Genomic DNA, 24230 nt, shown 5'->3' with positions numbered 1-24230 from the left:
TGCTGGGGGCACCTCTCCCAGGCCTGGGCCACTGGGCAGAGGGACTCTGGACTCAAGCCACTCAGGAAGCTTGCAAGGGTGCCCAGATTGATTATTCTGGGGAGAGCCCAGGAAGAGACAACACTTTCTGAAAGGCCAGGGCTGGGCTAGGATGGAAAGGTGAGCCCCAAAGTTGCCCACTCTCAGTCGATGCTCCACCAGAGACATCAAGAACAGGGACAAGAGCAAGTGTGGGGGCCCCTCTTGGGGTAGGTCAGCTGGGGCTGGTCCACGCTGAGCGCTCAGGGCAGCTCAGGCCACCTGAGGTCGGATGAGGTCTTGGGGAAGGCTGTGTGTGTGACATCTTGGGGCATTTTGGGCCAGGCTGGGCATCGGCAGTAGAGAGCCTGGGGAAGATGCTGAGGGACCACACCTTAAATCTGAATTCAGAAGCTGTGACCTCCAGGCTGGCTTTGCCACTTCCTAAGCACACAACCTTGGCTGAGTCTCAAATTCGTTCAAGGCTCAGTTTTCTCATCTGCAAAAGGGGATTCTGGGGACTGAGCACTGTGCTGAGCACTATCTCATTTAATCTTCCTGGCAACTCTGTGAGGTGAGCCCTATTACATTTCCCAGTTTACAGATGAGGAAACTGAGGCCTAGGACAAATAATTCGCACCTAGACACACAGTTAGCCACACAGTTAGCCACACCGTTAGCCTGTGCTGGGATCTGTGCTGTGCTGTCCAACTGTAAAGCCCGTGTCCTCAGCCACTGCTCCCGTTGCCTTCCAGTTCCTGCCAGACCTGGTTCCCAGGATCCACATCCAGATCTGAGGAGGTCACGGCTGACCACACAGTGTGAGGGAGGGGCTGAGCAGGGTCCGGGGGGGGGGGACGACCTCTGTGCAGCTGGGGCTCAGCATGGCCACTTCTCCCCGCCCTGCTCCTCTCCCCAACCCGGCCCTCACGGGGTGCCCCTGGGGGCAGGTGCAGGCCAGTGCCCTCTCTGCCTGCTTCTGCCGCTGCTGAACTTTGCACTGGGCTCTGTCATTAGCCCAACAGCAAGCTTCCTGTTTGACTAGCCCTGTCCAAATTTGCTCGGCGCGAGCAGGAGCCCATGGTAAGTAAACGGTTTTCTGTTGATATTTGAGCACTAATGAAGAGGCAGCGAGCGGGCCCATTAATAACTGAGGAGATGATTGTGTTTGCACAAGGCCTGTATACGGCATGTCAACTGCCCGGGCAGGGCCCGCCTCCTTACTGATTTCCCAATAAGCTGCCTGTGCTCTTGTGCTCAGCACGGGCGGGGACATCCTCTCTGCAGCCCCAGGGTGGGATCTCCTTTACCGGCAGAGGCGCTCAGCCAGGATCTCGGGTGAGGGTGAGGATTTCATTCGCTCTTTATTCATTCATTCAACATGCATGGATCCACCATCTTTTATACACAGGCCACTCTACCAGTAGCCAAGTCCCTATCGTCACCTAGAAACAGAGCCTGCCCTTGACCTTACCTGGGGCGAGGCTGGTCCCTGATAGCTCTGGGCAAACATGTGGGCAAAAGCTGATTCTTTGTGGACCTCTGATCATGTACCAAGTGGTACCCCATCACCACATGCTGCCCATCAAGACCCTCTACCTACCCTCATTTCATCTGAAACTGGCCAATTGCCTGATCTCTGGTGGGCGATGGCCCCCTGGCTGGCTTCCCCAGATTGTCCTTTAATCTTGAGATCCAGCAGGTTCACTTGGGAATTTCTGGCTTTGGATGGGATAGTCAGTGATGGAGAATGGCTTCAGGACAGAGCTAGAGGCCCGACTGTCCTCCTGACTGGGAACCTTCTGGGTTGTGAGCTTTCCAGTGAGATGTCATAGCAGACCGAGGGCCAGGGTCCTAGGAGGGCTTCCAAGACCCCCAGTCTGAGGCCTGTTTGGGAGTAATTTCTTGCCTGCTTTGCAGGGAACATCAGGATGACGAACATCTGATGAGCTCATAGTCTGGTAGAGGAGATCAACCTGTAAACAAATAACTGGAGAAAAAAATCATAAATATTGAGAAGCATGAATCCAGGGCTGTGGGAGCAGGGAGGAGGGTGCTAGAATGCAAGGAGGACTTCCCAGAAGCAGTGACATTTGAGCAGGTTCCTTAAGTCCAGAGGTTTATAGAAGCCGCAGTGACCGCTCCCACTGGTGGGGGAGGGAAAGACCAGGGTCTGCCACTGACTACAGCCTTGCAAAGAGAAAGATCCAGAAGAACCTTCAAGAGAGGAAACTGGAGCTTTCTCAGAAGGTGAGGGGCCTGGAGATTTAGACATGAGTCATCTTTACATAAGAACAAGGCCACTAGGAGAAAGGTGAGGTGACAGAGCATGGCTGGAGGTGGAGCCAGTGGGAAGACTCACATGTGGGCTCGAGGGGAGAAAGAGGTTGTGAAAGGAGCTGGCAGCAAATGGCCAGAGGAGAGGAAACTGGAGAGCAGCAGTGCAGTATTGCTGAAATCAAGGACTGGCAGGGCTTTGCGCAGTTAGTGGTTCACTACCCTGAACTGACCTTAAGCAGAAAGGGATTGTCCAAAGTGAGAAACGCCACTCAAGGGCAAGGACCGAGAACAGCTTTGGATGTGGTCACTGGGAGGTCATTAGTGGCCTCAGCCCTATTATTGCCTGGTTGGGGTGGGAGTCAGACTGTGGGAGTTTGAGCAGGTCAGCAGGTGGTGAGAAAGAGGAGAAGCCAGGGTGCACCCTGTCTTGGAGCTGGGAAGGGAAGGGGAGAGAGGACCAGAGCTCAGTAGCTCAGGGGAGAAGCAATGTGAGGGAGACTTCAGCTTGCCTGTAGGATGGTCTGGATCTGGGAGGATGGGGGGAGTGGGGCTGGGGTGGGGTGAGTAGCTCACGGTTTCCTCACTGGAGTCCCTCATGGGAGCGTGATGCCTCCTTCCTCCCGGCAGGGGTGGGCTGCAGGCCACATAGCAGCAGTGGTGGGGACAGAAGCTACCTTAGCAAAAACTGGCTGGCTGGGTGGCTGATCACACAGTGGGTGTAAGGATGAGGCTCATGGGGAAGCATTTGGGCTAGAGAAACAGGACTGTTTCTCTATGTCCATGAGTGGTGGCTTCATTCAGGGCTAGTAGGAGGGGGCTGGCTTCATTCCTTTTTTTCCAGGTACCCCTGTCCTTGCTACATGACCCACAGTGAGGCAGTAATCACAGCTGCTCATCTGCTGTCAGTGTGGTGCCTGCCCCACCAATAATTCCCAAATTATAGATAAGATACCATGGACAGCTCCGAGCACTCAGAAAACCTGCAGGGGCACTGGGTTAGTACAACAGGAATGCAGTGATGTTCCTAATTAGAAGTATTCCAGCTCCCTCTCAGTTCTACTGGGATGTTCTCACATTGCCTTCAAAGCTATCCTTATACAAACCAGACTCTCTGGTTCCCATTGACTGAAGTTCAAGCTCCTTCCACTGCAGTGAGGGTCTTCCCTGTGTTACCCCTGCCCATCTTTTCAAACTGGTTTGGATTTGTCACATCACTCATGTCCCCCAGCACTCCAGTCTTGCCAGGCATCTCCTTGTCCTTTGTACATCTTGTTATGCTTTTGCAAATGCTGAGCCCAATTCCTGGCATAACCTTCTCCCTCTCTCACCAGTAACTGCTGCCCATTGTTAAAGCCCAGCTCATAAGTCAGCTCCTCTGTAAAGCTTTCCTGGCTGCCGACTCCTTCCTCGGGGATCCTATCACAGACATTGTGGGTAGTTGATCCAATTCTCATCTCTGTTTTTTGAAATTCATGACAGACCCTGATTTCATTTGAGTACTCACCACTCTCCCACACAGCTGGTGGCTTTAGGGGAAGCTGACTCCCCATGACTCCCAGGCCTCAGAGGTGAGTCTGGTCTAAAATAATCCCAGTCCCCTCACCAGTGACTGGTCCAGGAATTGGGGATGTACCCCACATGTGGACCAGTAAGCCACACAAAAACAGGTAGACCAAGGAGCTTCTGGGAAAAGTCTTCCTGCTTCTAGAAGACAGCTACAAAAGAGAAAGATCTACCTTCTTTGTGTGCTGCACACTATCAAGTCTGGAAGGGGTGCCTTGAACTGCCCCAGCCGATCTTACCAGACTGAAGATGAACCCAAACAGGGGAAGGCATGGAGGGGAGGCAGAAAGGATCTGGGCTCCCAGTCACATCCCTGAGCCCTCAAGGAGGCCAACTCTGGATCCTGCCTTAGCCCTGGACTTCCTGCTGCAGAAAAGAATACATTTTCCTTTTTATTTAAGTCTTGAATGAGGATTTTTGTGACTTGCAGCCAAAAGCATGCTAACTGATACAGTTCCAATAGGACTTTTGCACCCCCATGGGCTTGTATATTCCAGGCTGGGAGAGTCTCAGAAGCAGGCTGTCATAGTCACAGCTCTGTCCTTGGTTCCTAGCACTGTTCAAATATCAGTTCAAATGTGGACTGAATGAGTGAATGGATGAGCTTGAGGCTCATTTGGACTTACTCCTTATGGTGTTCTGCATTAGAGTCTGCTTTATTATCAGTTCCCCCTACCCAGAAGTTTCAGATTCTTCTCGAGCATGCTGTCCCTGCTCCCTTCTGGACGTGGGTGACACAGGGCAGAGAAAACCCTGGCTCTAAGGACTTGCATGATGCCACACAGTGGGCAGGGATCAGAGCAGGGGCCATCACCCAGAGTCTTCTCTTACCATTTTTTTACACTTGTTCCATCACAAATCCACCTATTCATCTCTCCATCCATCCACCAGTTAGCTTTACTGTTTATCGGCTTTACTGTTAGTTTTATTTATATTATAAAACTCACCCATTGTCAGTGTGCACTCCAGTGATTTTTGTAAGTTTAGGCCGTTGGGCAGCTATCAGCACGAGCCCACGTTAGACCATGTCCATCAGCCCCAGAGTCCCTTCATGCCTGTGTGCTGTCAATTACTGCTCCTTCCCCCAGGACAAGACAAGCACAATCTGCTTTGTGCCTCTATGGGTTTGACTTTTCTGGAAATTTCATGTCAATAGAATCATACAATACATATTCTTGTGCGTCTGGCTTCTTTCACTTAGCATAATGCTGTTGAAGTTCACTCGTTGTATGTAACAGTAGTTTGTTTCTCCTGATTGCTGACTTGTGTTCCATTGGATGGGTATACCACAGCTTGTTTATACATTGTCTGGCTGATGGGCATTTGGATGGTGTCCAGTTTGGAGCTGTTATGAACCATGCGGCTGTGACCCTTCCTGTGTTAGCCTTTGTGTGGACACATATTTTCTTTGCAAGGTTTTAAAGGCTAAGTAGGAGCTGACTAGGTTGTTAAAACCAGAGGAAAACATTCTTGGCAGGATGCATGTATGTGCAAAAGCTCAGAAAATTAAAGTGCCGGGTGTACACAGGGAATGATGATAGTTCAGTGTTGCAAAGAAAGAAAAACAGTTCTCTTTTCCTCGGCCCATCTTCGGTCCATTGCTGGGGCTCTGAAAAATTAGACTGACAGAAGACAGATTAATGAGAGAAAAAAAAAAAAACAAAACAGAGTTTATGAACCCATTCACCGTGCCTGCACACGGGAGAACTCAGTGATGAGTAACTCGAAGGGGTGGTCAGAACTTGGGCTTGTATGGCATCTTGATAAGGAACAATAAATTTGTAGAGAAGTGATAAGACAAAGAAACAGGGGCTTAGGCCTTTAAAGGTAGTAAACTGTGGGAAGGTAAATATATGGAGAAAACTAATAGAAGATAAAGGTTGTTTTAGCAAGATTTGTTAGCTAGATTCCTTTGGTGCCGTCTCTAGGCTGATAAGAGTATGGAGTTGTCTCCAGTGATTAAAAACCATCCTGCCCTTCCTGGTAGAGAAGAGGAGGCCAGAGAGTTTGCCCTGTGCTGCTTTGTAAAAATTGCCTTCAGCTCAAAGTAATCCTTATGCCAGAGTGGCAAGTTTTGGGATGTCATAATCTGAACCCTTTCGGTATCACGAGGGTGTGGGATAGAGAGGTGGGCAGGGGCTGGACCACAAAGCCTAAGTAAGGCACTGGGCTGGGGAGAGAGGGGTGTTGCAGTGTATCTTGAAGGCTCTAAGAAATCTCAGAGGTGTTTTAAAGGAATTGATATGGTAAGCTGTGCTTTGTAGAAGATCATAGGTTTGCGGCACAGAGAATGGGCCAGGTAGAAAGATCTTACAATTAATAGGTGCGAGATACAAGGTCCTAAACCTAACGCTGCTTCAGGGTGGGAGTGAACGGGGGTGAATTGGATTGAGACTCTGCGTATGTGTGTCCTTGGGGAGGGGAGGACAAGGGATGTTGCTGGGGCATCCCGCTGAGTGAGTGATTCAACCTTGCCCACAGGCCTACGAACACCCCTTCTCCAGCGAGGAGGCAGCCCCTAGCTCTCTTTTTACCTACAGGAGTGTGGCTCTCAAGGTTAGCGCCATGGGGGTCAGCGCTGTTTAAATGTTGATTACAGAGACGGTGGGAGCCGCTCAGATTTCTAATTAAGATTAAAGAATGTACCCGGCTTATAAATGGTTCTCAGGAATGTATAATTTGATTAGCCTGTTTTCTCCGGGTGCTTTAATTTCTGGATTAGTGGACGTGGCCTCTGACTACAGGTGGGGCCGCTTGCTCACCACAGACAAAGTCCAGGACCTTGCAGGGCATTAGGATGGTGGGGAGATAGGACAGGAGGAGGAGAGTGAGCCTTGGCCAGCGAAGTACTTCTTCTTCTGTTTCTTCTCCTCTTCCTCTTCACTCTGGACAAGAGTGAAGATCCTAGCCCGCGATCAAAAAGTGCCCAAATATTGACTATAAAGTAAAAACACTCACCTGGGCATCATTTACACTCATTCATTTCTATCGGAAGGCACAGAAGGCAGGTCCTCTTCCCTTTTCCCCTTTTGAGCCCAGCCAGGGATTCCCCGGCAGGGCCCAGCCCCTAGGGCTCCGCCTCTTTAGGGAGCATTGCCCCAGTGTCAATCATAAGCACCATGGTAACTCTAGGGCTGATTCTGCAGCTGCATCTTCCGACTGAGCCCTGGGCACTGCCAGGGAGGGGCTGGGCATCTACCCCTGGCTACCATGGATGTCGTATCTCCCCGTGGGAAGCGTCCTAGTCTCTAGGCCAGTCACCGTCCGCCTTCCTCACATCCCTCATCCTCCTGCCCAGGCTGCATTCTGACTTCTGTGACCCCTGGCACTCTTGTTCATACATCCCTTCCTCCATTAAAAATAAATAAAATGAAAATAAACAATTCTGTTTTACAACTGTACTGGTAAAAAGATGAAACAATTGATATTATATGTTAAAACACTTCATTCTATCTGAAAGTTGATTTGTTTTCTTCTAATTTTAAAAGAAATCAAAACATTTCTCAGGCTCCTAAGAGTATGGTGAACTCTGGGCCCTGTGCTCCCTGTGACTAATGGGTAAGGTAGCCCTGTCACACGCCCCAAGTCTCCTGACCTAGTGACAAGGGGCAGGTGTCCGGAGTCCAGCAGAACAAATGCTGCTTCTCCCTGCAGAAGTCCTCAGAGGAAGCCTGCATCAGCTCTGCCATCAGGCTGTCCCAAGCGCCTCATCACCCCTGCTTCTGAAACCCGAGCCACTCTGGTAGAGGGGGCTGAATCTTTCCCAGCCCCCAGCCGGGCTTTCCCAGATTCCTTGCTTCCCTGTCTGGCCGGTTTTCTGCTTGAATGAGTGTCCTCCTTGCCGTTGCACTCCCCAGGCTGACTGCACAATGGGGTCTGGGGAGTGCAAGGGTCTGGGGGTGGGCAGGGCTTCTCAAGGAGCTGTTGGAGGGACGCCTGGAGGAGGGGCTGTGAAGTGAGTATTTAAAGATTCCTGGGGCTGTAACCTAGGCTTCTACATTGGAATCTCGGTCTAGAGCTGGGAATTTGCCCCTTAAGAGGCTCCCCAGGTGACTCCCTGTGCACGTGAAAGTTGGAGAAGCCTAGTGTCAGGAAAGGGCCTGAACTTGGTTGCCTTGTCTCTCCTCCCTCCTCCCAGGCCTCAGGCTGCTGGCTTCTCCATTTCCCCCTGTGTGGTATCAACCAACATTGCTAAACACCGAGTTAGGAATAACGGATGAGAAAGGGATAGGTGTGGTCAGATCCCTGCTTCTTGGAGTTACAGTCCTCTTCTTGAAGCGTGAGTTACCCTCTATCCAACCCCACCCCGCAGCCGTCATTCAAGAGGCTTGTCTTTTCATGCTTCTAAGGAAGGGGTCCAGGGGCTCAGTTCCATCCACTGGCTTCTGAAGATGGCAGGAAACGTCTCTGGGCAAAAATGCTGGTTGACAGAGAAATGCTCAGTTTTAGGAAAGCAGCATGAGCCAGCAGCACAGGCAAGAACTGCACTCTAAGAAGGTTAGCTGGAAGGTATTGCCCAGAATGTGGAGATGACGCCCCAGGGCTCCTGCCCCAGCATTGTCACTAACCAGGGTGCGACCCAGGGCAAATCCCCTGACACCTCTGTGCTTCTGTGGCTCCTTAAGACCTACTGAGATAGTGCATATGGCGGCACTATGTAAATGGTAATGAACTCTGCACATTATTTACTATTATTTTTCTAAGTATTGCTGTGGTTATTACAAGCGAGCAGTAAGGTGCCTTCACAGAGCACTGGAGAAGTCTGGAGACTGGGGTCCAGCTCTGCTTCCAACTGTTTGTGTGATATGGAGACCCTTCACTAGTCTGGGTCTTATAGTCATCATCCTAGTAAGGGTGGGAGAAGGACTATATAATACTGTCTGAGTTTTACCACTTACAAGGGTAGTCTAATTCTAAGGGCAAGGCTGAGTTCTGCTGGAATTACTGCCTCGTATACCCAGATCCCACTTGAGCAGGGGTTTGTGCTCCTGTGGGCCTTTATCGCTGGTCCAGGCCTTAGAGGAGGCATGGATGGGAGAACGGGGTCTCTGATCAATGGAAGGCGTGGTTCTGGGGGCAGCCAAAGCAAAGACTGCAAGATTTAGGAAGACACATTGTCCAGCGTCAGTACCAGGAGGCACTCGCCCGGTCCCTCGGTGGACTCCTAAACCAAGAAAACGTGGGGCGCCTCCTTGGTGAAGCCTTCCTGGACATCCCCTCGCCCTTATCCGGAGTGAGATGGATACATCCGCAGTTAGTTGTGTCTGGTACCCCGCTCCTCTTCCTCCCCACGTCTGTATTCCTGAGTTCGGATCTCCGGAGGGCCTGGGAAAGGGATTAGAGCCCCGAGTGGTGGGGGCTGCGGACCAGCAGCGGTCCCCGCGCTTGGGGTCTCTGTCCCTGCCCGGCTGCTGCAGCTCAGGCTGGCAAGGGGACTCTCTGCCTTCCAGCGCTGTTCATGAAGCGTGTTGGGAGGGGGCTAATGATAATTAACACTTGGGGCGCGTTTTGTCTTCGAAGTGCTTTACAAACACGACCTAATTAGCCCGCGGGGAGGAGCGGCGCCACCGAAACGCTTGCTTTATAATTCATGTCTATACTGTCTGGAGCGCGCAGCCTTGGTGCGCGAGTGTTGGCGGGGGAGGGTGACCTGGTTGTGGTGCCTCCTCCCAGCACCTCCGGCTCTCGGTGCGGAGGGCCGCACAGCAAGGCGGATTGCGACTCCGGGCAGATCAGCCCCTTCTCACGCATTTTATTTAATCTCCGCGGCAGTCTACAGAGATGGGTAGGCACTGGGTCTCAGATAGGTTAAGTGACACGCCCAAGACAACACAGCCCATAGTGGGGCTCTGAGACTCAAACCCAGTCCCCAAACCGCAAAGCTCTAGGTCTTCGCCACCTCCCCGGGCGCCTCGCGGGCCCGTGCAACGAGGCTCTGGCAATCCGGCCTGGCTCGCAGCATCCCCGCGCAGCGACGAAGGCGGGCGGCGGGCGGCAGTGCGCGCACTCCCGGGGCGGCCGAAACTGTTGCCAGCGCAAAGCTCCCCGCTACACCTGAGCGGGGGACAGATGTGCATCAATATTTATTCAGAACTCCCAGGAAACCTGGATGAAGTGTAATTATCTCAGCTCAATCAGCTCGGATTAGCATAACATCAAGTCACCCATCAGACGGAGGGTTTGATTTCGGGGATCAAAGCGCCGCGCTGTAGCCGCTGATTAATCGGGGAGAAGAGAGCGGTGAGAAGAAAGCTGCGCGGGCTCCGCGAGCCACAGCTGCACCGCTTTGATGCACCGATTGTGCCAAGTTCACTTTCTCGGCCCGCTCGGCGTCCGCCCCCGCCGCTCCCCGGACGCCGCACCCGCCAGGTGCCCGGGTTTTAGCGCCGCTTCCCCAGCAGCAAGCCGCTAGCTCTAACGTAGGCCACCACTCCGTCCACCCCGAGGCTGTACCATTCATTTTCTGCTCCGAGGCCAGGGCGTTGCGGGGCTCGCCCGCTTGGGCCCTGCGCCAGACACCGGCGAGGCAGCGGAGGTGCACGGCCTTTGGAGGCTGCCCAGAGGCTGAGCAGAGTAGTGAAATGCTGGCGTTCAAGGCCTTCCCCAGGCCGGCTTCAGCTAACCTTTAACATCTCACCTGCCCCATCCCCTCCCGCCATACAAAAATCGAAAAGAAAAAAGGCTTTCTTGATTGGTTCTGCTTCCTTGATTTTGTACCTTTGTGCAATGTTTCCCCGACTGGGATGCCCTCTGCCCCTTTCTTCATGTAACCAACTCTGACATCGTTGACACTCAGCCCAAATAAATCTTGCCTTGGCCAAGACGGTCCTCATTTCCAGTTGTTTCAAGGAGCGTGGGAAGCCTCTGTCGTGGCATTCTGGCATTGTGCTGTCATGATCCTTCCCCAGCAGACTTGCACTGTGCACCGGTAGGGCCCAGGCAGCCCTGGAGCGTCTTCTAGGGGATGAGGATGGGCAGATTTCATTGATTATCCTCATGGCTGCCCCACCAATTTCAAGCCTTCTCCTAATTTGCACTGGCACTCCTCTCCTCCACCAGATGTGCTGAGGGCAGGAACCCTTCCTTACCCTTGTTTGTGTCGCCTCGGAACAGAGCAGTCCTTGGCCCGAGCAGATGTGGATTCTAGCTCTTGCCCTTTGCTGACTCTCTGTTTACTTGAACTTGAACAAGTCACTTGACCTCCTAGGAACTCCAGGTTGCACTGGGTATTTGTGGCTGTGACGTTCTGTGTCCTGTGATCTTCCTTCATAAACCCTTCCTTCAGTGAAGCCACTCCCAGGGGCCTGTGCCCCAGTTGGTGTCAGGGAATCGTAGAATCTTAGGGTTGGAGGGGAGCTCACAACCCCTTCCTCATCTTCCTGACAAGTCTTCATCCTTTAATGAAGAGGGGATGGGAGAATGGAATTTGGTACTGGGGCGGTCTGCCCTGCCACTGGCCCATGTGGAAGCTTGGCCCCTGTGATGGGGGCAGGGGATAGGAGGACCCACATGGTCACTCTTCAAGGCTCTCTCTGGCTGACAGGATGAAGGTATCAGCCATGGTATCACCTAGAGTGTCTGGACACCAGGATTCTCCTGGTTGGAAGAGCCTGGCCAGCAGTGGAGACCAAGGGAATTCTCAAAGCTGAGACATGTATATATCCACTGGCATTTTTCTTCAGAGTGTAAGCCCTTGAGGGCAGGGACCATCTCTAGTTTATTCCCTACTGTGCCCCATAAACAAAGCTCAGTGCTTGGCACATAGTAGGTGCTCAATAAGTAGATGTAGAAGAATGAATCAAAGAAGAAAGGAATGAAAGAGGAAGGAAGGATAGATGAAAGGATTGCAGCCCTGGCAGGGGGCTGTCTTAAGAGTGGGTGGGCTTGTGCCCAGGATACTGGCAGAAAGATGATTTATCTCCATTTCAAATCTCTGCTATGCAACATCATGGATTTTTCTCTCCCCCTTAATTAAGAACTAAATATAGATCTTAATTAAGACACTGATGAATTTAATTTAGAGTGGCATTAGGGCCTTAACTTGCACAGCTCAATGCCATGTTTATATAATGTGGGATATAAGCTAAATGAGTGCTTGCTTGTTACCACCATAAATAATTCACTTGCAAATCCCTTTCGAAGCAGCGCTCGCACTAATCCTCCCCTGTCTAGAGGACACTATTGGACGCCCGCTGCCTAGCCCTCCTTCATTTGTGTACATCACAAGAAGGTCCTATCTTGTCTCCCATGTTCGGACCAAACTGGAATTGTCCTTTGCCCACTTCAACTGCCCTGCCCACTTCTTCCTTTGTTCACATAAGTCCCCCTGCTGGGAATGCCTTTTTCCTCACTTCTCACCCTGAGTTTGTCAGGAGAACTCCTCCCTTTCCTTCAAGTACCAGCGTCAAGTGTGTGGATTTGGTGAAGCCCTCTCTGCTCTCGCTCCGTCTCCTGATCTCTACGCACTTCCAGTGAGAGCTCCAAACTCTCATAGAGTTTTGCTGATTCCAGCACACGCTGCCACATACTGTTACTCTTTTGTTACCTGTCATCTCCCTAGACCTCATTGGCTTCTGAGTGCCATGCACAGGTCCTCTGCACAGTAGGGAGAAGCTGTGACTTTGGCTTTTATCCATGGCGCCCAAGGAGCCAACCTCCCATCTCAATCCTGGATGCCAGGTGCTGCACTGGAATCTGGGAGACTCTTAAGACTTCCGCAGTGGGTCAGGGCATGGCACGGGTAGGTGGTCCAGTTGTGTTGTGCAGAGAGGCAGAGCATGAAATGGATCCAGCATTGTTCAGACTCCAGTCTGATGCCAAGAGAGGAATTACAGCATTGACACTGAGCTCTTGCTCTAGAGTCTGGTGGGCTGGGGCTGGCCTTGGTTATTTCATCTATAAAATCGGATTCTGAGGTTTAATAAGATTTTGCTCATAGTAAGTGCTTAGTAAATGGTACTAATGTTCATGATGGTGTTTGGTTGACCTGCTAACCTAGTTGGAGACTGGGTGACTTTCAGGCACATGGAGGAGCAGAATGCATCATTCATACTTTGTACATAGAAAACTTGGGGTCCCGGGGCTGACTGTCCTCTTCAGGAACTCCGTGCTCTTTGCCCACGTTGTCTGTGGCTCAGAGCACTTTCTCTACCCTCCATGCTTCTCATTTGTGAAATGAGGGAGTGGGATGGAGTGATTTCACCCCCTCCCTTTGTAGTCTTGGGTGACTCAGCCCTCAGCTCCTCCTCCTCTATTTCCAAACTTGCATCAGTGCAGTTTCATCACAAGTGTCTAGAAAGCGGAGATCCTGTTTCTTAAGCATGTGCCCCTGTGGTGCCAGGCACATTGCCCGGTCATGTGGCAAGTGGTAACTCTCTGTGATTTGAAGAATGGAACTATTTCCTGGAACCTGCCGCCCTGCTACAGCATTGCTGTTCCCAGCTCTGAACAGAACGTGCACCTTTTGAAAAGTATAGATTGAGCTGCCTGCGTTCTCTCATTGCCAGCACTGTACTGAACACTGTCTATGAGGCTCTGGACCAGTGTTTCTCAGCCTCGACTCTGCTGACATTTGGCGCTGGATGATGCTTTGTTGTGGGGGCGGCCCTGTGCCCTGGAGGAAGTTTAGCAGCACCCCTGGCCTCTAACTACTCGATGCCAGTAGCAACTCCCCTCATCCTGTCCCCAGCTGTGACAACCCAAAATGTCTCCAGACACTACTGGATGTTCCCTGGGGGGCAAATTGCCCCCAGTTGGGAACCATGGCTTTATGCTAAGCACAGGCCATATGCATTATCTTATGTATCTACCTGCCAAAGTTGTGATACAAATACCATTCTAAAGCTCATTTTATAATAAAAGGTTCTAGGAATATATATATTTTTAAGAGCTCATTTTATAGATGAGGGGATAGACCGAGTAGGGATTCTGGAATCAGGTGTATTGCCAGTTGGAATCTGGGCACTCACTTCACCGCCTTTAGCCTCAGTTTCTCACCCCTTTAATTAAGCCATAGGTGGCTATTTAAATTAGAATTAATTAAAATGTAAAACCCAGCTCCTCAGTCACTCTATCCACATTTCAGGTACTCAGGAGCCCCAGGTAGTTGGTGGCTATGTACTGGGGCAGCTCAGACACAGAGCGTCCCCATCATGGTAAAGAGTTCTGAGATTGTGGGAGATGGATTTCTATCCCTTTAGAGTTTTTTGATGTCTCTTTAGATAATTGGTGCCAGTCAATCAGCACTGTGTCCAGAACTGTATAACCAGAGTATTCTGTTCGTCTTACATTAAGATCCTACTGTGTATCTGGAATGGTATTTGGGACTGAAGATACAAAGATAAATAAAAAAATTAATATGGCCCCTGCACATTAAGTGTAATTTATAATAACTAGGTTGCTAATGGACAGAGCCAGGTGCTCTGTTTGTGGCACATGGCCTAGGTGCTAAGTGAATGTGAGGGGCACTACATTTGTGCAAGGGCCAAATGTCATGACAGCCAGAGTGGAGGGCAAGTCATTCTCTGAGAATTGGATTAGTGGACCTGGGGTACATCTTCCTTGAAGGATACTTGTGGTCGTTGGGAAGATGGGGACTAGGCAATGTTCTCCAGCTTCTGGAGTCACTTAGACACTCTTTGGCTAGAATTTCTGCTGTAGAAACTTGCAGCAAGGAGGGTGGAGCCATTAGAGCAGGTGGGTGTAATTGGAAGGAGAGTTTTTCAGCTGGTGAAGAAATTACATTCCAGGTGAACCCCTAGTTGAGCATGGTGAGTGGGGTTGTAAGTGCAGAGATAGAAAATTTAGGGTATCACCTTTGCCTCCACCTTGGGAGACCCTGGTGTCCTTCTTCCCTAATTTGAAGCTGAGCCCTCTCTCCCACCTCCCTGGAGCTCTCAACCCCTACACTGCACTGTGTCAGCTGACCTTGCCCAATTGCCCATCTTCCTGCTCCAATTCAACACTTGCCTAGCTCAGAAATTGCTTGGTGATATTGGGAACAATAAGGCCTGACTCTGTTAGTTCAGAGAAAAATGTTTTTTTTTTAAGGGTATTGCATTCCTGGTGATGTATGGACAAGTCAGGAGAGCAGAAGGAGAGCCAGGACAGAAGGGAGAGGTGAGATGGGACTCCAGAGAGGCCGGAGCCTCGTGGGGCGGGGGAGGCACTGCTACTGCTGATGCTCATGGTCAGGGCCCTGGCTGAGCCCGGCTAGAGGAAAACCCGGGGGTGCTGGGGTGGGAGGGGTGAAGCTGTCAGGGCCGCCAAGGAGCCAGGGGCCGTGGAGAGCTTATTCCTTCTTGGGGGTAAGAGAGGGATCTGATGTAGCTTCATCTCATTCTTCATCTCATGACAAGAGTGAGGCAGCGAGATGGGTGGGAGTGAGAAGTTTCACATGAGGCTGCGCTGAGGCCCAGAAACTGCAAGTGATTTGCCTAGGGTCACACAGCATGCTGTGGCACTGTCACTGGGACCCTGGGCTGTGCTTGTGTGTGTACGTACGTGCATGTGAGAACAGTTCCTGCCTTCTCTTGGTGAGCAGTAGTCCAGTTATGCATGTTCTGCAGGTTGTTTAACCATCCACCTGATAATGGACAGTTGGGTTGTTTCTAGAATTGGCTATTATTACTATTTTTAATTAACAGACTTAATTGTTTAGAGCAGTTTTAGGTTTATAGGAAAATTGAGTTGAAAGTACAGACAGTTCCCATATTGCCCCCACCCCCTGCCTCCAGTTTCCCGTATTATTAGCATCTTGTGTTAGTGTGGGCCATTTGTTAAGACTGATGAACCAATATGGATACGTTATTATTATTAATTAAAGTTTACAGTTAACATTAAGGTTCACTCTTGGCTTTGTATCTTCTATGGGTTTTGACAAATGTCGATACCATATACAAAAGTTTCACTGCCCTAAAAATCCCTTGTGCTTCACCTATTCATCCCTCCTTCCTCCTAACCTCTGCCAACCACTGATCTTTTAATTGTCTCCATGGTTTTTCCAGAGCTTTCTTATTTGCTTCTCTTCAGAATTTTCTAGAAGGCTCCCCTCTTGGATCACAAGACCTGACCATGCCTAGCCAGAGAGCCTTCTTGGAACCCAGGCCTTGTGGGGAGCTGGTTCGGGGCTGTGTGAGCAGCCTACACATGAGTTTGAATTGCTTTCTTTTAAAGACCAACTATTGCTGAAGTTGGCTGATCTAGCCCCATTCTACTGGTTGAGCTGTGGCCTCAGGAGGGCTTGGCGCTCCAGGCCCTGTTTGGGGGTGAAGGAAAGCAGAGGAGAGGAGGGGGTAGCCCTGTCAACTGAGAGCTCAGCTCTGGGGCCTTTTCCAACCCTGAGGCCCTCAGAGACCCCAAGCATTCAGCTCCTTTACAATCGAACTTAGAAGCCAGCTGCCTGGGCCTTCTCTCTCCCAGTGCCTCTGGCTCAGCCTGGGGCTGCCTCCTGGCTTGCAGGCTCCCCCTCAAAGTCCCACTTTCATTTCTAAACAGACAGGAAAATAAGCAATTGATTTTTGGATATTACATAAGCTGGATGAGGGAAACTTTACTGAGGAAAAGAGCAGAAGGAGGGGTCCGATGATCTGAAACTCAAAACTACAAAAAGCCCACCATCTGCAATCCAAATGGAGGCAGCTCCAAACCTGCTATGAGCAGAGAGAGAGTGAACGTGGCCCCAGGCCCTTGGGAGAAGCCTGGCGCAGCCACCCAGGGCTCTGTGACATCCTCCTGAAGGCTGCGCCCAGAAAGTCTTTTCTCTCCCTCATGCTGTGGCTCCCAGGATCATCCCGTCTGTTCCCTGGCTGGTCCGCACCTTCACGATCACACTTCATTTTGTTCTCAAACCACCCTTGGAGGCAGGCTGGGACTTCAGACAGTCGGGGACACACAGTATGTGAGGGTGGGAAGGGACCACAGTGATTTAAGTCAGTGCCTCTCATCATACAGATAAAGAAGCCTGGGGTGAGACCCGTAACAGGGTTAGTGCAGAACAGGGGCTGCGGCTCCGGTGTCCCGGCACCCGGTAGTGCCCACCCGTCATTCCCAGGTAAGCTGGCGAGTGCATAGTCTTTGCAGCGTATTATTAAACTCCGGGCTCCTGGAGCTTGGAGGCCAGGGTTGTTGGGAAGGCCCGGGTGAGGCTTTCCAGCCCCTTCTCCTTGGAAGGCTCTAGATCTCTAGCTGTCCAGGCCAAGACCTCTGCCAAGTCTGAGATAGGCCTATCTTATCTCTTCCGGCCAGTCTGGAACTCTGATCCCACCTTCTGCACAAAGGCTGGTCCCTTCCATGGGAAACATGACAGAGAGCCCAGGGAAGGATGCAGGCCTGGGAGTCAGGCTTTGAAAATGCAACCTGGGTTGTAGGTGTCAATGAAAAAGTCATACTTTGAGATCTTGTCTGGGTCCCTCACCAGGTCCTAGGTTTCCTGGATGCTGAACAGGGATCCGGAAATTTCTATTAGGAAACCGATACTTTGAAACCCACGGGGTGGGGCGGTGATCTCCCTGGCATCCTGCTTCCCTTCCACTCTGCCTTTTGTGGCCTCACCAGAGACTTCTCCCTTGAAGCCTCCTTTGGTTGGTTCTCACATAGGACCTTGTGGAGGGGGAGACCAAGACTCATGCACTGCCAGGCTCCTGGCTTGATCCTGCAGAGCCGGGCACCATCTCCCCGCCACCTCCCTCCACCTGAGGCAATGGGGCGGCCTTCCTGTTAACACTCCACCTGCCAGTGGAGGGGAGCTGGCTTGCCCCGCCTCCTTTGGGCTGGCCTAGGAATCCAACACTAGGGTTGGGCGGCTGCAGAAGATTCCAGTTTTGGTCGATGGGGGTGAAAGCTGTGGGGGAGACAGATTCAGTATAGCAAATAGATAAATATTTAGGACCCAGCAATTTGGCCTTATATCTCTCCCTCTTCCCCCAACCCTTGAGCTGATTCAAGTAACTGAAGGCTCAGTTGCTGGGCAGGGCATCTTTGGAGGGAAACTTGAGTGACTAAGATGGAACCTGCAGCCTGAGAGGGGGGAGTGGAGCCAAGTCACCCTCCCACATCACATCGCATGTTGACTGGTCCCGTGAGATTGGCCTCTGCCCTCCAACCCACCCCCAACACAGCCCACCAAACTGAGGTCAGGGCTGCTTCTCATGTGGGATTTGGTTTAGCATGTATCTCGGCAACGCTCTGGGAGAGGTCTTTCTCGGTCTGCCCACGGGTTTGCTAAGGCATTTTTTTTTTATGCTGTGTGCAGCCTAGAGCTCATTCTCAGGTGACTGGCATGCTGTTTACAAAACAGGCAAGTTTTACCACTTGCCAGTTGTGAAAAGCTGGTGTTGGACTCAGGCGCTGAGATCAAATCCCAGTGCCACAGTTGGAGGCAGGGATGGGGCTTCAGGGGTCTATTCGTGGCTCCCTGGGATGGGAGTAAAGACCCCTGTGGGGTAATCCAGGGCACTGGCCTTGTGAAGTGTGGGTCCCAGGGCATAACGCACGAGGGCTCCCCTAGACCCAGGACTGAGCGCTTCTGGTCTGCGTCCTGGACGCCAGCCTGGCATTTCTGCATTCCTCGCGCAGCCTGGGAGATGAAAGAGCACACAGACTGCCCGCCCTCCGGCCCCTGGGCCTCTGAACTGAGGAAATAAATGGCTGAGTAATGAATGAGGCCAGAGCACTTCAGAGAGGTGGCCCCAGGGACAGCGCAGGCAGGGGGAGGAGCATGGACAGGTCTGGGTTGGGCGGTGGGGTGGTGATGGCTCGTGGAGTGATGCCAGCAGCCCTGATGAGGTCTGTGGCTGTGGCTTCCACTGCAGGTCAGAGCTGCAGCTCACACCGAGGAAGGTGGCCGTGAGTGCTCACATATGGATTGTGTCGCAAACTCGCAGCCTGTTGCACATTCAACCTGGTGCTGTCCTGATTGTCCACCCAGCTTGAGCCCCCTCCCAGGAAAAGCTGCCTGTGGGCTGGATATAGCTGGATCAGGGAGCCCCCTAAGATGAGGGCTGCGGGACAGCAGACTCCTTCTGAGCATCTAGCAAAGGGCCCGATTAGCCAGAAGGGTGGATGTGGCACCTGTGACTGCCAGCAGGTGCTGGACAGAGGTGGCTTGCACGGCAGTCCCCAGGGGGGATGGAGGGTCCTCCAGGGCATCCCTGCCAGATACTCAGTTGCTGCCAGTGAAGAGATGCTCTGTTCTCTCAAGACTGCAGTTCAATTATGTGGGCATCCATGTGTGTGACCTGGGGACTTCTTACCCCTTGTTTTCTCTGTCACCCCAACACTGTCCTCATACTTTCTACATGACCTAAAAGGGGCAGCAGCTCCCCAAACTCAGCCTGCAGAATTAAGAGGACACACACGTGCTGACTGCTTGCCATGTGTCTGGTTCTTTCCTTATCGAGTCCGTGTGATGGTTCACATATGTGAGCACGAGGATCTCCACTTTAAAGAGAAGTAAACTGAGGCACAGGGAGACTGGTGCCTGGGCTCAGCTCACACTGCTCATAATGAAAGGATGCGTTGGAATCCAGATGTATGTGGCTGAGCTGGGACTGGAACTTGAGGAGGTTTGCATTCCTTTGTTGGGCATTTTGAGGGCCTTTGAGTCTGGCTCACTATTGGCGTACCTTGTCAGGTGCTGCCCGCTGCCCTTGTCCCCCAGCTCTCTCCAGTTCTTCTTAGCATAAAGTCACTACTAGGGCTTGTTTTGGGAGCCGGCCTGGTCCTGGATCTCCTTCCCAGGAATTCTTTTTTCCTCTTCTTTGCAAAGCCTGTTGAAGCAGATGGATGTCCTGCATTTGCCAGGTGGGTGGGACCACCAGATAGCCCTTCTCTCTGGTCTTGCTGGGGAGGGGGACACTTTCCTGGGCTTGCCACCAAAGCAAGTAGGAAACCCCTCCTCTCAGCTCAAAGTTGGCCTATGCCCACCCTCTCCCCGCATCCTTCAGGCAGGAGGCAGCATCCCTGGGCTCTGATTGGCTGAGGGCTTTGCTGTATATCTCTCTTCCAGGTGGCAACCTACCTCGCCACTCTGGGCTGTGCTCTCCCAGGCCTGCCCTGGCTGATTGCAATAAATATTGGCCTGATCAGAGCCCAACCAAAGCCCCTTTTTGCTAAGGGAGGAGGCTGGGCATCATGCCTCCCACTCCCTGGGGCCTGCAAATCTGCTGTGAAGAGCTGGAGGCAGGAGCCCCCACTTCTGGCTCTGGGAAAGATGGTTGGCAGAAAGGTTTTTCAGCTTTGGTGTGGGCCAGCCTGGATCACTATGGGGCTGGGAATGTCTTAGAAAGTTCTTCCCTACACACGGGGGGGCCAGGAGGTCAGGAGGCAGGGGGGCAGACCCCTCCTCCAAGGACCCTGCTGAAAATTTGAAGCCATCCTGCCCCTCACTCCCTGGGGGCTTTGCAGAAGCCGCCCCCACTCTGCTGCCCAGCCAGGCCCTGCCTCCTCCACTGCTCCCCTCCTGGGCAGATCCGACTCTGTGCTTCTGTCTGCCGCCGCCCTGCCTTCCTCGGGCGGGGCGGGGCTCCGAGCGGGCCTGCATAGACCGGGGCACCTGTGGGCAAGGACTTGTGAGACCAACCCTCTGTGCTTGGAGATTCCCTTCAACCCAAGTGCCTGTCACCACATCTCACAACAAATTTCACTGTCGTTCATGTTTTATTAGTATAAGTGCCTTAAAAGCAGATCAGAGATTCAACTAATTTGCTCATTAGTAAAAGGAAATTAGCCATTTGAGATCTGTTCTAATAAAATTAGCTTGGTGACAAACGCTTTGTTGCCATGTTTATTAGATTACCATACTCCCCGCATTTTAAAGGCCAGAGCAGCCCTCAGCATCTCTTCAGGGTATTCTCAGAGCTTTTCTCTTCCCTGTTTTTATTCTTCCTTTCAGGCCTGTGGAGAATATTTTTTCCCTTTCAAGGCTAATTGGAAAGACCTGACCCAAATCTGTGTCCATCCACATCTCCCACAAGCCCTGTGGTCTCCTCTCCTCTCCTCTGCTCCCTCTTCCTCAGCCTCTTGGCTTGGCCCTGCCTCCAGCCCCATCCCTCAGGTTTCTATGTTGCTGGTCCTCTAATGGACTTAGCATCTCCCTTCCTCGAGCCCCTCGGGCAAGACCAGCCTCGAGGGAGGAGCTGGGAAGCCCCTGATTGCCAGCTGGGCCCCTTTCACTGTTCCTTGTTTGGAGCCTTCTGCCTTAATTCTCCAGCTTAAGACCACCCTGGCTTCCCCCAGTCATTTGTTCCTATTTCCCTGGAAGTGACCTGCCCCCATTAGTGAGGTCAGTGTCCCCATTTGCTTCTCTTCTGCCTGTGCTTGGCTCCCTGGGGCTCGGCTGGTGCAGACAGAAAATTCCGTGAAGCATCCCATTTATGCACAAAGCTGCCTGGGGGGGGAGGGTCCCACATGTGTCTGAGGCCAGGAGAGGGACGTGTGGAACTGTGGGGGAGCTCCTAGCTGCCCGGGACTGTCTGATATAGGAGCAGGTGCTCCCTGACATTGCCACCGCCCTCAGCGGGCCCCTCTTCTAGCAGCATTGCCTCCTGCCCGAGTGTCACTCTCACAACCGCTCCTCTTTCCAGCACTTACTCTGCACTGGGCTCAGTCGGCGCTTTCTTTGCTTCCTTCCATTTAGTCTCTGGCTGATGTGAGGAGGTAGATCACATGGCTGTTCTTGTTCTGAACATACAGAGGCTGATGTTTGGAAAGTTTCCCAAGGTTACCTTGCTGCAGAGTAAGGATGTGAACCCAGCCTTGTGTGTCTCCAAAGCACCTGTCTCGAACCCCTGGGCTCTGCCATGTGCTTGGGGTACTGCTGCCTGCTCGTACCGGTGTTGGGGAGTGCGCGCTTCCTGACGGGGGTGTCTGTGACCGGTGCAGTGCCTGGCACAGACCGGCATGTAGCGAGTGCTCAAAAACGTGACTGAGTGAGCTGGTAGATAGGGGCGGGGTACTCCAGGGCTGGAGGCCTGTTGCAGGGGGACCGGCTGGTCCAGCTTCTCCTTCCCTCCTTTGCCAACAGCAGCCCCAGGCCAGCCTCTCCCGGCCCCTCACGGCTCCCTCCTCTCTAAGTACAAATCATTGGCTTAGACAACAGCGATGGGTTTATCCCTCAGGATGTGACTCTGAATATTAGAATGTCAGAAGCAGCTGCCTTTGCAATAAGTTTCTGTCAGAGAGGAAATAAAAGGGGAGTTGCAGTTATTTAATTTGGAGCGCGCAGGCGACAGTCTGGGCCTGCGGACTCCCTGCTGTTTCCCCAGCTGCTGGGGCACCCAACCCCGCAGGCCCCTGCCCTTGGTTTTTATCCTCCTGCTGGCCACGCCTTCCTCCAGCCCTCTCCCCTCCAGGCCCTGAGTGCCAGCACCCACCCAGCCTCTGCTCATGCCTCCCCTTCCTCCAGGGCTCTCCTGCCTCCTCCCACCCCTCACATCCCAGCCTTCCCCCTCTTCAGATCCTCCCCAAACTTCCTGTCCTTAGTGAGTCCCAAGTTTCACCCTGTTCTCTCCCCTACTGCCCTGCCCTCCCTTCTCCCAGCACTCTATTACTTATAGTATAAATGATATTTAAACTTATTATTAATAATGATCTTATTAAGATTAATCAATGTGATTATTGATGTTAATTTTTTAAAGGAATTAATATTATTAATACTTATGCTTATTATTGCCTCTTCCTCAATTTTACTACCTCTCCAGTGAGGGAGACAGGGTTTCTCCTTTTCCCAAGAATGAGGAAACCGAGGCTCAGAAAGGCTAAACATCCAGGTCTTTTGATTCATATAAAAGAAGACACAAAAGATCCCACTGCTGCCACCAAAAAAAAAGGCACAAAAGGAGGCCAGTGGTAGTGGATGTGGTTCCACAGTCACTGAGTGCCTTGCGTGAGCTGCACTCTGGGAACTGGGAGATGAACGAGGCACAGCAGTGGGGCCCTCGAGCGGTGTGGCGGGGGGTGCCTGCTGAGCTCTTGTTCATGGTTGGGGGGGGACCCCTGGAGGGGTGAGGACCGTCCAGAGGAGGCTGTGGGGTGGGGCCTTCCTGAGTGGTCACTATTTGAATCTGAATTGCTCTGCCTCCAATGGCAGTTACATCTTCTTCCTTGGGTTTTGGCCTCAGATAAGGGGGCGCAGGGTAGGCAAAGGGTACTGGAGTGGGAGAGGGTGTCCAGGCTAAGACTGGGGGCTGGTTTTTTGATGGAGAATTGCTCCTCTTCCCAGTGCTGGGCTCTGCATTTGGAGCATGGGCCCTGTTGTCCCACCCCCTCAGGAGAGGAGTTGGGGGTGACTCTATGGGGCAAGATCCCCAGAGACCTAGAGAGCAGAGCAGGGCTTAGGAGTCAGTGCAGGAGGACGCAGATCCAGCCCATCATTTGTGTGACTTCAGGCAAACTGTCCAGACTCCTCACCTGCCATCCCCTTTTCAGGAGAGTTGTGAGCAATGAAAGTGTGAGTGGAGCTGAGAGGGAAGGGCTCAGGGAGTGATGCTGACCTGACTTGTGGCCAGGCGCAGGAAGGAGGCTGCTGGGCCTGGTCCTCCAGGATGGGAATCAAGGGAGGCTATAGCTCTTGGGAATCCTGTCCAGCCCCAGCCCTGCCTGCCGAATCAGCCCCTGGAGGGAGGGCCTGGCTCCCTGGGCGTGGGCAGGCCATCCTGGCAAGAGGCCCACCTCCTTGTGGAAAGAGGAGAGGTTTCTGTAGGGTCCTGCACACCTCTGTGCTCAGCCCTGTCTCCGGTCTGCTCCTTCCGGAGCTCCAGGCGCCCACTCAGCCCGGAGTCACACCAGTTCTCTCCCCCACTGCTGAGTCTACGGGGCGTGGATGTGTGAGCTGAGAGGCATCCAGTGCGGTGGGAGAGGCATGCAGAAGAGGGAACTGGATTCTTGTCCCGGCTTGGTGAGCTGGGCGGTTGCTTTGCCTCTCTGAGGCTTTTCTGCATCCTGAGACCGTGGCTTTCAAACTGCTCAGCCTCCAAGGGCCAGTGGACCAGTGTAAGTGAGAGCATGGCCCCCAGCACCCATGAGTCCAATTTCCTGCCCTTGAGGCAGCTTAGAGCTGAGGCTCACAGAGCCTCTCACGACTCCCCGGCACCCTCTGTCCTTCCAAATCCAAAGCAGAGTGGTGAAGGGAACTTCAAAACTGGAACCACTCTTGATTCTTCAAATATTTTTTTCTGCCCCCTTTTCTCCCTCCTCTCCTCTGGGCCTCCCATTGTAGGTATGTTGGTACAATTCATATTGCCCCACATATCTCTGAAGCTCTGTTCATTCTTCTTCAATAATTTCTCTTTGTTCTTCAGACTGGGTAAGTCCTATTGACTATCTTCAAGTTCACTGATTCTTTCTTCTGATATCTTAAATCTGCTGTTGAG

General features: G+C 52.2%; 1 long non-coding RNA gene across 3 annotated transcripts in view; it reads left to right on the top strand.

Moving 5' to 3' along the window:
• The first annotated feature begins 1034 nt into the window (after positions 1–1034).
• Positions 1035–24230, top strand: part of LOC123616445 (uncharacterized) — a 189752-nt gene continuing 166556 nt past the window's right edge. For all 3 annotated transcript variants that reach the window (XR_012503770.1, XR_012503769.1, XR_012503767.1), the window contains exons 1-2: positions 1035–1101; positions 14911–14979. This is a non-coding gene — a long non-coding RNA (uncharacterized LOC123616445). The remainder of the gene's footprint in view (positions 1102–14910; positions 14980–24230) is intronic.

This window comes from Camelus bactrianus, chromosome 33, assembly GCF_048773025.1.
Source record: "Camelus bactrianus isolate YW-2024 breed Bactrian camel chromosome 33, ASM4877302v1, whole genome shotgun sequence".
In the NCBI taxonomy this organism is placed as follows: Eukaryota; Metazoa; Chordata; class Mammalia; order Artiodactyla; family Camelidae; genus Camelus; species Camelus bactrianus.
The sequence above is the reverse complement of the archived record's forward strand: the minus strand, read 5'-3'. Positions and strand labels throughout refer to the sequence as shown.